Genomic DNA, 16236 nt, shown 5'->3' on the forward strand with positions numbered 1-16236 from the left:
TTCCTTCCTTCCTTCCTTCCTTCCTTCCTTCCTTCCTTCCTTCCTTCCTTCTTTCTTTCTTTCTTTCTTTCTTTCTTTTTCTTTCTTTCTTTCTTTCTTTCTTCTTTTTCTTTCTTTTGAGATGGAGTCTCTCTCTGTCACCCAGGCTGGAGTGCAATAGCACAATATCAGCTCACTGAAACCTGCGTCTCTCAGGTTCAAGCAATTCTCGTACCTCAACCTCCCGAGTAGCTGGGATTACAGGCACCCGCCATCACACCCAGCTAATTTTTTTGTATTTTTAGTAGAGACTAAAAATTGGCCAGGTTAGTCTCGAACTCCTGACCTTGTGATCCGCACTCCTTGGCCTCCCAAAGTACCGGGATTACAGGTATAAACCAGTGCACACAGCCAATTATGCTTTATTCTAAAACCTGCTCTCCTCTCTTTTTATCTTTTATTGGTCTTTAAGATGTCTATTCTCTCTTTTTAGATGAAATGATGGTGCCAGGAGAAAGTGATTTGTTAGACTTGGCTCACGCCTGCAGTCCTAGCCTTTTGGGAGGCTGAGGTAGGGAGGACCACTTGAGGCCAGGAGTTCGAGACCAGCCTGGGCAACAAAAAAATCAATAAAAAAATTAGCCAGGTGTGGTGGCATGCACCTGTAGTCCCGGCTACTTGGGAGGCTGAGGTGGGAGGATTGCTTGAGCCTTAAGAGGCAGAGGTTGCAGTGAGCAGAGACTGCGTCACTGCACTCCAGCCTGGGTGATAGAGTAAGACCCTATCTCAGAAAAAAAAAGTGGTTATTATTTCTCTGATATGCTTACTTGGCAAATAAAAACTGGGTGGTTGTATGTTAGTCCACAGAATTCTTTTGCAGAGATGCCACCTGTGGCCTCCTAGCTCCTGTGGTCTCTGATTCTGGGTGGAACCCTCACCTGAGGAGGGTTTCCTGTGCCCTGTTGAGAGTACAGCCACTCTAATGCTGGGGTGGGGGCTGGGATAGGCAGACACAGGCCCTGCTTCAGGAATAAAGGGTTTCTCACCCAGCAGAGGGACCTTTATCTTTTAATTTTTTTTTGAGATGGAGTCTTGCTCTGTTGCCCAGGCTGGAGTGCAGTGGCATGATCTTGGCCCACTGCAACCTCTGCCTCCTGGGTTCAAGTGATTCTCCCACCTCAACTTCCTGAGTAGCTGGTATTACAGGCATGCACCATCATGCCCAGCCATTTTTGAATTTTTAGTAAAGACAAGGTTTCACCACATTGGCCAGGCTGGTCTCGAACTCCTGACTTCAGGTAATACTCTCGCCTCAGCCTGCCAAAGTGCTGGGATTACAGGCATGAGCCACCACGCCCAGCCCACCTTTATTTTTCCCAGACTCTCTGGCCTCTGTCTGGAACCTTCCTGGCCTTGTGAGTCTCACCCAGAGGCAGACTCAAGGCACGAGGCCTCACTTTCCCAGGCTTGTGACCTGGCTCAGCCAATCAGATACATGCATTCAGCAACCCTGACTCTTAAGCAGAGGATATAAAGAAGCAGAGATGGAGTGCATGCACCTGCCCCAAGGGGAGGCAGCAGCAGGAGCAGGAGCAGGAGGGAGTTGCTAGGGCAGTGGGGCTGCAGGACCAGTCCTCAGGTCAGTAACTCAGTTGTCCTCTCTGGTCTGTCCTCAAGGTATGATCTGGGCTGGGGTTTTGGCTGCCATCCAGTCCTCCCTGGTTGCTGTCAGCCTGGCTCTCCAGCCAGGCCGAGAAGTCCATGAGTTAGTTCTCTGTTGCTTGCAACCAAGAACCCTGACCATTAGGTACAAAGAAGTCAGTATCCGGCCGGGAGCGGTGGCTCACGCCTGTAATCCCAGCACTTTGGGAGGCTGAGGCGGGTGGATCACGAGGTCAAGAGATCGAGACCATCCTGGTCAACATGGTGAAACCCCGTCTCTACTGAAAATACAAAAAATTAGCTGGATTTGGTGGCGCGTGCCTGTAGTCCCAGCTACTCAGGAGGCTGAGGGATGAGAAGTGCCTGAACCCAGGAGGCGGAGGTTGCAGTGAGCTGAGATTGTGCCATTGCACTCCAGCCTGGGTAACAAGAGTGAAATTCCATCTCCAAAAAGAAAAAAAAAAAAAAAAAAGTAGTCAGTATTCATGGGGATGGCAAGGAAGGGGGTCCTGGGAGTGTGGACATATCTGGACTTGATGAGCAGTGATTCTGAGGCTTGGGCAGCCGTGGAGGAATCTCGTTGCGTTTTCTGCAATGTGGATGGAACACCCTGTCTAGATGCTAGGTGAAGAAACCCAGACAAGGAGTACTGTGGGTAAGGGGTAGGAGGGATCTAAGAGGGGAGAGCCTAGAGCTGGGGACTAAGGATTGGGTGGGAAGAGGAGATGGACTCAGGAAGGAGAGGAAGGTGGCATTGCAAGAGGAGATAGCCAGGTTGGGTCACATGGTTCCACATGCTTAAAATATTCCTCCCTTCCCCTCCCCTCCCTCTTATTAGAGGGAGTCTTACTCTGTCACCAGGCTGGAGTGCAGTCGTATAGTCTCGGCTCATTGCAACCTTCACCTCCCAGGTTCAAGAGATTCTTCTGCCTCAGCCTCCCAAGTAGCTGGGACTACAGGCATGCACCACCACACCCAGCAATTTTTTTTGTATTTTTAGTAGAGACAGGGTTTCACCATGTTGACCAGGCTGGTCTCCAACTCCTGACCTCAGGTGATCCGCCTGCCTAGGCCTCCCAAAGTGCTGGGATTATAGGTGTGAGCCACCGTGCCTGGCCTTTTTCACCCTTTTCTATATGCCAGGCAATGTATTGATTAATAAAACATCCAGGGATGGGTATTACCCTCATTTTACCTACAAAGAAAATTGTGTTACAGAAGGACTAAACAACCTGAACAAGATTAGAAAAGCAGAAAGGGACCCCGTCAGAATTCAGACCTGAGTCTGTCTAAGTCTGACACTGATATTCACAACAACCTCAATAGGTGCTCAGATTAGGAAGTAAAGTTTCTGCCTCACCCCCTAGGTTTTTATATAATCAGCCCTCAGTGTCTGTGAGTTCCTCATCTGTAGATTCAACCAACTGCTATTAAAAACATTCGAAGGCCAGGCATGGTGGCTCATGCCTGTAATCTCAGCACTTTGGGAGGCTGAGGCAGGCGGATTCCTTGAGGCCAGGAGTTCAAGACCAGAAGGGCCAACATGGTGAAACCTCATCTCTACTAAAAATACAAAAATTATCTGAGTATGATGGTGCATGCCTATGATCCAAGGTACTCAGGAGGCTGAGTCAGGAGAATCGCTTGAACCCAGGAGGTGGAGGTTGCAGTGAGCAAAGATCATGCCACTGCACTCCAACCTGGTCATCAGAGTGAGACTTTGTTTCAAAATAATAAATAAATAATAATCGGGAAAAAAAAATGAGGAGGCCGAGACAGGCAGATGGCTTGAGGGCAGGAGTTTGAGACCAGCCTGGGAAACATGATGAAACCCCTTCTCCACTAAAAATACAAAAATAAATTAGCTGAGTATGGTGGTGCATATCTGTCGTTCAAGCTACTTGGGAGGCTGAGGCGGGAGGATTACCTGAACCTGGAAGGCAGAGGCTGCAGTGAGCCAAGATCACACCACAGTACTCCACCCTGGGAGACAGAGAGAGACCCTGTCTCAAAAAAACAGGTTTTGAAAAAAAGTTGCATCCGTGCTGAATACATAGACTTTTTGTTGTTGTCATTATTCCCTGAACAATATAGTATGTACACTTATATATGGTAACAACTATGTACATAGCATTTACATTATATTAGGCATTTAAAGTAATCAAGAAATGATTTAAAATACAGAGGAAGGGCCAGGTACAGTGGCTCACGCCTGTAATCCCAGCACTTTGGGAGGCCGAGGCGGGCAGATCAGCTGAGGTCAGGAGTTCAAGATCAGCCTGGCCAACATGGTGAAACCCCATCTCTGCTAAAAATACAAAAATTAGCCGGGCGTGGTGGCAGACTCCTGTAATCCCAGCTACTCTGGAGGCTGAGGCAGGAGAATCACTTGAACCTGGGAGTCGGATGTTGCAGTGAGCTGAGATCACACTATGGCACTCCAGCCTGGTGACAAGAGTGAGAATCTGTCTCTAAATAAATAAATATATTTTTTTTAAAATATGGAGAAGGATATATGCAGGTTATATGCAAATACTACACCATCTTAGATAGGAGACTTGAATATTGTGGATTTTGGTATTCATGGAGGTCTTTTGTTTTGTTTTGTTTCGTTTTGAGACAGAGTTTCGCTCTTGTCACCCAGGCTGGAGTGCAATGGTGTGATCTCAGCTCAGTGCAGCCTCTGTGTCCTGGGTTCAAGCAATTCTCATGCCTTACCCTCCCAAGTAGCTGGAATTACAGGTGCCTGCCACCAGGCCTGGCTAATTTTAAAATTTTTAGTAGAGCTGGGGTTTCCCCATGTTGCCAGGCTGATCTTGAACTCCTGAGCTCAAAAGATCTGCCACCTCAGCCTCCCAAAGTGCTGGGATTACAGGCATGAGCGACTACGCTTGGCATCCATGGAGGTTTTGAAACCAGTCCCCCACAGATACTAAGAAATGGTTGGGATTGAGGCAGAGACTGAGCTTCCCGTGAGTATTTTGTTTAAGTAAAATACAATCCTCGTAAGTACTTTGTGAAGCAATGTAGTTTAGTAATAAAATCTAGGGGTCTGGCTCACTTTGTAAATACCAATCCTCCTTTGTCTCTCCCCACTTGTAAAGAAGCACAGTCCCAGCAGATGAGTAGCAGGGCGCACTGTCTGGGGCCTACCCGACGCTCCTTCTCTATTGTATTTTTAGTAGAGACAGGGTTTCGCCATGTTGACCAGGCTGTCCCACTACTTGTCCTCAGCACCCACTGAGCCTCGGTGCTGTGGGTATTTGTCCTTCTCCTTCTGGGCTTAAGGTTGTTGCTGAGTTGGTACTAGTGGCAATATTTCCCTTGCTTAGGCTAGACTCAGACAAGAGATGTGGCACAATTCTGGCCAATGATGAGTGAAGGACAGTCCCTTAGGGGCTTCTGAGAAAAGTTTTTCTTAATCTTAAAATGGGAGACAAGGATATTTCCTACTATTTGCTTGTTTTTGCTGCTTATGGACACCGTTGGGTGATGATGTGATGTCTGGGGTTGTGGCAGTCATCTTGTGACTGTGAGGTGACCTAACCAAGGACAAGGTGGTGTGCTGAGAATGGCAGAGGGTAAGAGAAATAGGAAACAACCTGAGTCCTTGATTGTTAAACTGCAGGATTAACCACTCTTGAAACTGCCCTTCCCCTGACTTCTTGTTCTGTGAGATAACACACTTTTCTTCTTGTCTAAGCCAATTGAATAGAAGTTCTGTTTCCTGCCACGAAAACGTCCTTATTAATTTGGTATGCTAATAGCTGCAGCAGGAACAACAGCCATCAGTTAAAGGGGGAAAACCTGATTCCTTGACTAAGGGGGGCCCTGAGAATTCCTTTCCCTGCTGGTTGAGAGGGGAAGAGGGAGAGAGCGCAGAAGCACAGGCAGCCGAAGCCCTGCAATCTGAGTCTTGTCCCAGTGTCAGCAGGCAGAGAGCTCCCATCAGGGGAGGGAGGGCCTCCCATTCCAACTCCCATTTCCTGAAGGGTCAGCAGAGGTGGAGGATGGGGTAGGCAGAGGAAAGCAGCTTTATTTTCCAAATCTGGATGGAAAACAGATGTCCCAGTACCCCGCTGGGCCCAGATTCACCCTGGACAGAGGCTGGGCCTGTTCTCAACACTGACCCGTCCCCCAACCTCCTATCCCCACATCAAGTCCAGATGTGGCTTCTTCCAAGTTCTAATAATAATTTTGATTTGTTGCAGTGAAGCAACCTTTACCCGCTAGCTTAACCCTAAACTTATCAACTCACCATGGAGTAGAGAAGGAGTAACGGTATGAAAGCTTTGTAAGGAAACGTGGGTGGGGTAGAGAGGAGTGTGGACTTGAGATTCAGACCAATGTGGGTTCAACCACAGCCCGGTCTTTTACTAGCTTTGTGATCTCAACCATTACATCAGTCATCAACTTCCGTGTGACAAGCCACCACAAAACCTAGTGGCTCAAAACAACAGCTGGTTATTGCTCACGGCTCTAACATTTGGGCAGGGCTTGGCGGGACAGCTCACTTTTTCTCTACGTAGTGTTGAAGGGAAGTGTGTGTGTGTGTGTGTGTGTGTGTTGAGACGGGGTCTCACTTTGTCACATGGCCTGGAATGCAGTAGTATGATCGTAACTCACAGCTGCCTCAAACTCTCGGACTCAAGGGATCCTCCTGCCTCAGCCTGCCGAGTAGCTAGCACTACAGGTGCACATAAACATGCCTGGCTAATTTTTAAATTTTCTGTAGAGTCAGGGTCTCGCTATGCTGCCCAAGCTGGTCTCGAACCCCTAGGCCCAAGCAATCCTCCCTCTTCAGCCTCTCAAAGTGAGGAGGAGTACAGGTGGAGGTGGTCCACTGCAACTACTAATTTTGTGGTTTTAGTAGAGATGGAGTTTCACCATGTTAGCCAGGCTGGTCCTGAACTCCTGGTGATCCACCTACCTCGGCCTCTCAAAGTGCTGGGATTACAGGTGTCAGCCACTGCACCCAGTTCCTTTCTATTTCTTAATCGTGCTTTAAAAATGCTTACTGATTTCTGTCTCATTTCAGTCATTCATTCATTTCACCTTTATTGAGTCCCATGAGCCAGGCATCACAGCTGAGAATAACACAGACGAAAGTCCCTGCCCCAGTGGAGTTCATTTTGATAAGAGAGACAGACAGGAAATGAAGCAAACAAATAAAATATATACTGTGTTGGGGAATAAAGAAGCCAAGGAGAAGGAATAAAAAATTGGATGGGGGATAGAGAATGCTGCGGTGAGGGCCCGGTGTTTTCTAGGGTGGCCTGGGAAGGCCTCACTGAGAGGAAGTCCTTTGATAAATCCTAAAGGAGGAGGCCTGGGGATGTTCAAGGCAGAGGAACAGCCAGTACGAAGGCCCTGAGAGGGAAGCATGAGGCCCTGAGAGGGAAGAATGTCTCAGGTGAGTGATGGGCAGTGAGGGGTCCCAGGTGGCTGGAAGAGAAAAGAAGGGGAGAGATAAGGGAATCAGGGAGGACAGATCAGGAAGCTCCCCCTGCCCCAAGGACTTTGTCTTTTACTATGAATAAGATAAAATCACAGAGGCCAGCGTGGAGGCGGAGAGCAGTGGCTGCAGGCCAAAGACCATAGTATGCGTAAGAAGAGGCAGGGAGACTGGTGGGAGGGTGGCTTGGCCAGGGGCATCCCACTGGACATGGGAGCAGGGGCTGAACTCTGAACAGTGCTCTGAAGTTATACAGACAGGACTTTCCTGTCAAATCACAGGAAATCAATTTGGCACGGCAAGTAGGAGTTATCAAATCCTCACGGTACAGAAGACAACATCAAACCTTGATGAGCCTGGATGATGTGCACTGTATCATGTAGTTACTAAATGGTCTTTCCGAAGGCAGGAAGGTTGCAGGGTCTGCCTGAAGCTGACTGTAACGGATGTGTGGTCTGCACGTGGGTGTGTCTATTTTGCCCTTCTCTACAGCTCCATATCTGTTGTCACCCCATCTCCACGCCCCCCACTGCCACCTTTCAGGTTCTGCTCTTCTGATGCTTTGCAGACATATCTTCGCCTTCCACTGAGCCCATTTCTTTTTTATTTGTTTTTTTTGAGATGAAGTCCTGCTCTGTCGCCCAGGCCGCGGTGGAATGGTGCCATCTCGGCTCACTGCAACCTCTGTCCCCCCCAGATTCGAACAATTCTCCTGCCTCAGCCTCCTGAGTAGCTGAAATTACAGGCCCGTGCCTCCAAGTTCAGTTAGTTTTTGTATTTTTAGTAGAGACAGGGTTTCACCATGTTAGCCAGGATGCTCTCAATCTCCTGACCTCGTAGTTCACCCACCTCAGCCTCCCAAAGTGCTGGGATTACAGACGTGAGCCACCACGCCTCCCGAGCCCATTTCTAAGTGGCCTGTATGTTTCTGGTGCCACATGTATGTGGGTGTTGCTGGCTGTGAGCACCTATGGATGGGAGGCTTAGGGGACTGGGTGTGTGTATGAGTGTAAATCTGTGTGCAAATGTATGACCACATGGAGGTATCCTCTCTCCTCTCTCCTCTTTCAAATTTGCTCCCAACCTGAAAGGTTCAGGTCAAGCCCACTTCTCCAAGAAGCCACCTTACTAGGCCATAAGAAGCCCTTCCTGCTGACCTCCCACCACCCCCTCCATCATAACCACACACTCCACAGCTCTGCTTTCGAGTGGATCTACCTCCTAGAATGCCAGCTGCCACATGCTACAGGGCAAGGTGGGCATGCAGGTGCACATCCCTGCCCAAGTTCAACCATCAGGCTAGACCTCCTGGGATCACCTCCCCCAGCTCCCATGTGTGTTGTTTAATGGTGCTTTGGGGAATTAGGGGCACCAGCCTCAGTAGGGTCTAGTAGGTAGGCCTGGTGGCCTCCAGCAGGCAGAGGCAGGTGCACAGAGGTGGCTGCACCCAGCTCTCTTCCTCCCTGTGGGTGGCAGCTGAGTCTCTAGGCTGGAGGATGGTACTCTACACTGCACTCTCTCAGTGAGCTCCCAGGGTGAGCTAATGGGGGCCCTGGGAATGCAGAGACATACCCCCCTAGAGAGACCTGTGGGCCTCAGGGTGCTGGTCCCATCCTTTGCTCCCTCCCCTGCACCCACCCCAAGGCTGGGCCCCAGAGCAGGGCTCCTTCTGCTGTAAACCCCTCTCCTTGTCCATCCCCTTCTTCCTCCCAGGGTACTGGTTCCTCTGTGAACCCTTTGGCCCCTCCTGTAGGTACTACAGGGTCCTTTCTCTTTAATCCTCTGGAAATCAGGCCTTTGCTGTTAGTGGAGTTGCCTGACAAACTAGAGAATCATTTCAGCCTGGCCCGGAGCCAGCCATCCTTTCCTGGTCCACACTGGAGATCCTGGAGGCACAGGTCAGTTGAGTTCCCGCCCCCACAGCCTGCCCTTCCCTCCTCCTGGCCAGGCAACAGCCTCAGGGCCTGTGTTCTAGCTGTTTCCTCTGCCTGAAATGTTTTCCCTCAGACTCTGCTTGGCTCTTCCTTCTCTAAGCACCTGTTGAAATGCTGGCCTCTCTATGAGGCCTACCTGGGGCACCCAGCTTCCTGCTGTGACCTGTGTGAGTGCATGCCCCTCACCTTCCTGCACTCTTCATCTCCCCGCCTTGTACCCCTCCATCTGCTTCCTCTTTCTTTCTATAGAACCCACTGCCTACATAAGGATGATAGACTGTAAGGCCAGGTGCAGTGGCTCACATCTGTGATCCCAGCACTTTGGGAAGCTGAGGTAGGAGGATCCCTTGAGGCCAGCCTGGAATCAACAGCAAGACCCATCCCTACAAAAAAGAAAAAGAAAATTAGCCAGGTGTGGTGGTACATACCTGTAGTCCCAGCTACTTGGAGGTTCAGGTAGGGAGAATCACTTGACAATGCGAGTTTGAGGCTGCAGTGAGCTGATTGGTCACTGTACTCCGGGGCCACAGAGGAAGACCCTATCTTAAAAAAATAAATAAATAAAGTTAAAACATTAAAAAAAGAGGAAGAAAGGAATGTATTTATTCTATTGCATTATTCTATGTATTTATTCTATTTAGTCTATTGCAACTCCCCAACAAAATATGAGGACCCATGAGGGCAGAAATCTTTTTTTCTTTTGAGACGGAGTTTCCCTCTTGTTGCCCAGGCTGGAGTGCAATGGTGCGATCTCGGCTCACTGCAACCTCTGCCTCCCAGGTTCAAGCGATTCTTCTGCTTCAGCCTCCCGAATAGCTGGGATTACAGGTGGATGCCACCACAACCTGCTAATTTTTGCATTTTTAGTAGAGATGGCCAGGCTGGTCTCAAACTCCTGACCTCAGGTTATCTGCCCGCCTTGGCCTCCCAAAGTGCTGGGATTACAGGTTTTAGCCACCATGCCCAGCTGAGGGCAGGAATCTTTCCTTTTCTCACTGATGCCCAGAACTTGCCAGGCCATTTTAGGTGCTCCATAGACATTTCCTTTGGTTGTCTCTGGCACTGGAGCTGAGAGCAGAGAGAAGCCTGAGGGAGGAAGGGGGTCCTCAAAGCCATGGCTGCTCCTCAGACTGGGGCAGGGGCAGGCGAGGGAGAGGAGCCGGGTAGCCACTGGATCTCTGGACCCCTCTACCCCACCTGCCCCCTCCCTGGGGTGGAGTGCCCTCCCTGCACACGCATGTTGGTGCACACCTGCGTACCCTGCATCCGTGGCCCCACCTCCTACCTCATCCTCTGCACACGCAGCTGACGTGCCTGTGGTTTTGAGGCCCCAGAGGTACAGGTTAGAGTTAGGGCATCTGTCCTCTGGGCTGCAGCAGGGGGTGGGGTGGAGACAGGTACACCCTGCAAGCAAGCACACAGAGGCCCCTTCTCCCAGACCCCCTTGCCCACACATGTGGACAGACAGGTGGTTCCCCAGGCTGGCTGTTCTTGGACCTCAGGCCCAGGAGCTGTGCACCTATCTGTACTAGGCCCTGCTGCAGGGAGAGAGGGGAGGCAGAGGAAGTGGTGTGGGCGCCCTTCCTAGCATCTGAACTTCCACCTTTAGTGTTTGTGCCTGATGCATGGGTGCCCAGCTTTGTTTGTCAGTTCTGTGCTTTGAGGGAAGCGTTATTTCTTTTGCCTTCTCATGTCAAAACCACATCCCTGAGGAACAGGTTCCACGTTCAGCCCTTAGTGGTGTCAACCTTGTCTGCTCAGGGCTCCCTTATGCACACACCATGTGGCCAGTCCCGGGGAACCTGCTGGGCCCCTGCTCAGAAACCTGCTGCCGCCCAGGGCCTGCCAGGTCCAGCCCTGCACTTGGACCCAGTGCTCGAGGTCCTGCCCTGCTACCTTCCCTACTCCAGGCATCCTGCTTTGTGGGGAGATGAGTGAGGCCTTGAGCCAGATGTTCAGGTTCAATGCCAGCTCTGCATGATTGGCAAGTCACTTAGCCTCTCCGAGCCCAGGTTCCCTCCCTCACAGAACTATTGTGAGGGTTAAGTAGGTTCATATATGCAAAGTGCTTACACAGCCCCTAATGTGCAGGAAAGTTGTCCATAAATATTAGCTGCCATGATGATCATTTCCTGGCTCAGAGTCGGGGGATCTGAGAAATGGCTTTGTCAGGGCTTTACAGCCCAGCTCCGGCCTCTCAGACCGAGCCAGCTGCTTCCAGGTCACCTGGGAGCTTGTTGGAGACTCAGAGTCCTTAGCCACTCCAGGGGCTGTGACACAGCAGCTGTGGGCTGGGCTGGGGTGGTGGGGCTGGGGACCCCACACCTGGGCCTGCAGGCATCTGTGAAACAGCAGTCCCCTGCAAGGCCCTTCCCCAGCCTCAGGCTGGTTCACCCACCAGACCCTTTCCACTCTGCTTCTCCAGTTCCCCTCTGCCTTGCAAGGCTCCTCTCTGGTGGGAAGTAGGCCCATGAACCCTGCCGCCCTGGCTCCATAACCCCTACTTTCTGGATCCTCAGTTTCCTCAAGTATGAAAGGGGATAAAAACGCTCACATCTCAGGATGAATGTTAAGCGAGGTGTTAGATGTGATGTGCCTGGCCCATGGCAGCCAAGAAGCCTGGTTATCATTCCTGCTGTTGCTGTGATTGCCCGAACCCCGCACCTGCTCAGCACCTGCATGCTCCTTCGGGCTCCCGGCAGGGTAGCGTCTAAGCACCTAAACTCACATCAGGTGTTGGGAAAGACATTTGACCAGGGTGGGCTCTGGTTTACGTTCCACCTCCTTGCCTTAGGCTCTGGGAGCTGAGAGGGAGCACCATAGCTGGAGTCTGAGGGTGGCTGGCCCTCACTACAAACAGCTGAGTGAAGGAGGAAGGAAGAGAGATTGAACGAGTAGCTCGGGCCCCAGAGGAAGTTGAAAGCCAGGCCACGGAGTGACAGTTCTTGGGGGCCCTACTGCAGCTCCCTTCCTGCCCCCCCGGCTGCTGTCAGTGGGGAGCACACAGGTCCTGGGTAAGTAGAGGCACTATCCCAGTCTGGGGCAGCTCCTGGGCTCTGTCACTGCAGACCGGAGCAGCCACCAGAGCTGTGCATCTCAGGGTCAGCATTGCCCTCTCCAGGCTCCCCCGTGAAAGCCATTTACCCACACCTCCTCACCGCACCCCCAACTCCAGGCCCTACCTTGCTCCACCTCACCCGGCCGCAGCCCTAGGAAACATCCATGTTTCTAGGTGAAAACACCTATTATGTGCCAGGTGGTTTCAGGTTCCACAACCTCATTTAATCCTCCACAATTCCCTGACATTTTACAGGAAAGCAAACTGGCTCAGAGAGGCTGAATAGCCTGCTTGAGATGACACAGCTTGCGGGTGGCTGAGTTGGCCTTCCCACCCAGATTTCCGTCATGAGGTTCCTCCAGCCGACAGGTGAGTGGATTTGTGCTGAAAGAGACTGTGCAATGAGGCCTCTTGTTTGTCAAGGAGGAAATGGACACCCAGCGCTGGGAATTGAGCGCCCCAGGCCACGCCACAGGCTCCTGGCAGAAACAGGATGGCTTACAGAACCTTCTTTTGGCACTGGGTGCCGATGGGAATGGCTCTGCCGGGAAGCCTTCCTCCTTCGCTGCCTCCAGGTCTCCACTCAGAGGCCACCTCCCCAGAGAGGAGCATTTCTGGAAGCCCTAATTGAAGTAGGGCACTGTCACCCTCTACCCTGGGCTGGCTTTAGCTTTCTTTGTGGCACTTACCATCACTGGCAGTTTTATGTATCCAATTATTGATTCATTGTTTTCCCCCCATGCTAGAATGTGAACTCCATGAGCTCAGGGAGGGTCTGTCTTGTTCCCTTGCCTAGAATAGTACCTTGTACAAACTCAACAATTTTTTGTGGATTGAATGAATGAACGAGAGTGTCAGGTGATCAAGAAGCAAGCATACATGGGGGAAAGTTTTTGGTGTGATGATTCTGGTGGAGGAGGAAACCGAGAAGCAATTTACAAAAGGGAAGGGGCAGGGCCAGTGTGGACAGCCATAGCGTCCGGCACAGACTGCCAAGTGAATGGTGCCCCCTGCAGTTGGACAGTTCTCAACCTGGACAACCGTCCATGGTGTCCCTGGGGGTGGGAAAGGACCATGCCGTCAACAGGGACCGAGGGAGACATGAGCTGTGAGTGGGGCACATCTGTAGGTGCCTGTAGCGGGAGGAACAGGCTGTTCCCTGTGTGAGGATGCCACGTGGTTGCGGTTAGCAGCTTGCCATCCGGTGTTGTCTCCACAGACAGTTGTCCAACCAGGGAGGGGGTGATTGCTGTGCTGCGAGCAATTGCTAGTACCTGGAGCGCCCAGAGAGCTGTGGGCAGGAAAATCACCCGACACACCCCACAAACACACATCAAACACTGTGGACAAAGATAATCGCAGCAGGCGGAGGGAGGGCTGTTTCCTGAACCAGCCCCGGCTGGGAGGTGAAGGACACCGTGTACTGAAGTCTCTTCCCTGCACAGGGGCCTCGGTGAGGAACTTGTCACAGCTCCGTCAGCCCGGCCCCCTTCCTCCTCCCTGGCCCCAAAGGCTGGGCACAACAACAGTCACCTGGTGATCTCGGGCCGCCTTCAGTGAGTCACCCTGCCCACAGCGAGCCTGGCTGGACGATGTTATCAGCTCCCCGCTTACTTAATTCCTCGGCTGACATCACCACCGCCTCCGTCTTCTCCTTCTCGGCACTGTAGCCTGCAGCCTGGCGTATCCTGGAAGGGAAGGCGGTGGAGGTCTCTTGCCAGAAACTAGCAGGGCAGGTAAATTGGGACCTTCAGTTCCTTGGCCTTTAGCCCCAAGGGGTGTGGCCTGGTTTCTTGCTTTGCACGAAGGGGCCTCAGTTTACCTCTCAGGAGGTGCTCTTTGCTGTGAAGTCCTGGGAAGCACATGACGGCCCCGCTCCGTGCTCATCCCCTCTCTCCTTGTGCAGAGGGGGTCCTGTCAGACAGAGGCCTTCATGGAGGCCAAGCTGCTTGCCCTGCTATGTGTCCAAGTGTATCCTGGTGTCATACCCCCAAGTCCCGCCTCAGTTCTGTCTAGCATGGGCCCCTGCCTCTGAGCTTCTATGATAGGCTCAGATGGGGCAGCCTTGCTGGCCTTCTGCCCACCTCTGTTACTGGGCCACCATGCCCTGGAACTCAGCCCCTCGCCTCCTGGGAGCCCAGGCCAGCCCTTCCCCATCACAGCCTAGCATTCCCTCTTGCCTCCCTTCACCTTGACCCCTCCCAGTGCCAACCTGCAGTCCCAGTGGCACATGGGTAGGGTCAGTAGAGCAGTGACAGAAGTGACCAGAGACGCATGTGTTTCCATTTCAGCCAGGTCTCTGCCTCTGCATCCCAGTAGGATGAGGGAGGGAATTCATTCCTCTCCCTGAACTGTCCTACTCTACCCCTTCCCCACCATTGGAGCCGGACAGCAGAGCCGGGAGGCTGAGAGAGCCCAGGGAGGGGCTGAGCACAGACCTCCTGGGCTGGACCTCCATCTGTGATGGGAAGCTGCCCAAGCCTGGCATTCGAGGGAGGCAGTGAGGGGAAGTGGGTGGGGCTGGGCAGGGACAAGGGGCAACCCTCGGAGCTGCCAGACAGCTTCCTCTATGACCCTCAGGGGACACTTCCTCCAGTGGCACTGCCAGAGGCTGGGGAAAGAGTTGTCTAAACACCAGTCACCTTTACTCTAGTTATTTGACCAAAACAAATTGTTCCTTAGAAGGAAAAAGAAAAAAACTGAAACCCCAAAACCCCAACATTGATGTCATGCTGATCACCCTGTGAGCTGAGTCCTGGTACAGAGAGCACCCCTGGGGAGGGCGGGTACCCCCCTCATTCTTCCCATGGGAAGGGGATCAGAGGTTGGCCCCGCCACTCTGCACATAGACGCTGCTGCTGCCTCCACATGCTGGAATGCTGTAGAATGCTGTTCTAACCTTCTGGAGTGGGGGGCTCCAGAGAGAGGTCAGAGAAACCCTGGGCTCGTCCCCAAACACACCACTCTCAGCGGACAGATGTTTCTTCGCCTGTTGAGTAGAGGAGCTATTGAGATATTAAGTGTGAAAGTGTACTGAGAGGCTGGGGCCCTGTAGAGAAGGGAAAGGGGAGAGGGAAAATTGCAAAAAAGAGACCCCACCTCAATGATTTAAGGTCTGTGGACAACATCTGGCCTCAGCTCTGTTAGGCTCCCTTTAAGTCCTGAGTTGAGTTCTTATTAATGCTTCTAGTGAAGTGCACACCTTGACAGTGATTGGCACCTCTGTTGCACTTGGCTTGTAGTCTGCTCAGACCCTTGGCTCCTGGAATAAAACCTAACCAGAATTAATGGGTGTTCTTACTGTTGTACTTCCCTCCTTGATTGCGGACTAAGCTCAAATTCTAGTCAACCCTGGTTGCTTCCCTCAGTGGGAGAGTGCAGCCCAACTTCAGCTCTAGTTTGCGCCCTTATCCCTCTTTTTTTTTTTTTTTTTTTGAGACAGAGTCTTACTCTGTCATCCAGACCAGAGTACAGTGGTGCGATCTTGGCTCTGCCTCCCGGGTTCAAGTTATTCTTGTGCCTCAGTCTCCTGAGTAGCTGGGATTACAGGTGTGCACCACCATGCCTAGCTAATTTTGTATTTTTAGTAGAGATGGGGTTTTACCACGTTGGCCAGGCTGGTCTTGAACTCCTACCCTCAGGTGATCCTCCTGCCTCAGCCTCCCAAAGAACCGCCATGCCTGGCCTGACCTGTTTTCCCTTTTTAACTCTGAGCCCAAAGTTCCCTTCTACTTCCATAGCCCATACATACCTTACACTCATTTATCCTAAACTGAGTTTGTCTTTCTCTCACTGGCCCATTCCTCCATTTGAATGCCACATCTTAGCTCATAGTTATGCATCCCATCACCCACACCAGAGGCTGAGCCACCTCTGACCACTGCCTTCTGTCCAGGGTGTCTCATTGACCCTCTTCTCTGGTGGGTTCTAATGCTTTGGTGTCTTAAGGCTTCATCCCCTCTTCCCTGTTCCTCCCAACCCCTCAGTTTCTCTAGTAATTTAGATCCTCATCTCTTTCCTTAAGAACGGCAGTAGAGCCAATCAGACCTTCAAGGCCATCCTCACACTGCTGCTGGGGACTCTTTTCTGATGCTGTGGTGCCCTCCCCTCTTGGTGACTCCTGCTGGCCCCTCCAGCTTCATGCTCCG

At 51.7% G+C, this 16236-nt stretch overlaps 1 long non-coding RNA gene across 1 annotated transcript in view; it reads left to right on the top strand.

The window, feature by feature from the left end:
* LOC103787987 (uncharacterized) overlaps nucleotides 1–15373 on the top strand; it is a 91445-nt gene extending 76072 nt beyond the window's left edge. The window contains exons 2-3 of the long non-coding RNA XR_013526640.1: nucleotides 12344–12457; nucleotides 13534–15373. This is a non-coding gene — a long non-coding RNA (uncharacterized LOC103787987). The remainder of the gene's footprint in view (nucleotides 1–12343; nucleotides 12458–13533) is intronic.
* The last annotated feature ends 863 nt before the right edge of the window (nucleotides 15374–16236 follow it).

This window comes from Callithrix jacchus, chromosome 14, assembly GCF_049354715.1.
Source record: "Callithrix jacchus isolate 240 chromosome 14, calJac240_pri, whole genome shotgun sequence".
NCBI classification, from domain to species: Eukaryota; Metazoa; Chordata; class Mammalia; order Primates; family Cebidae; genus Callithrix; species Callithrix jacchus.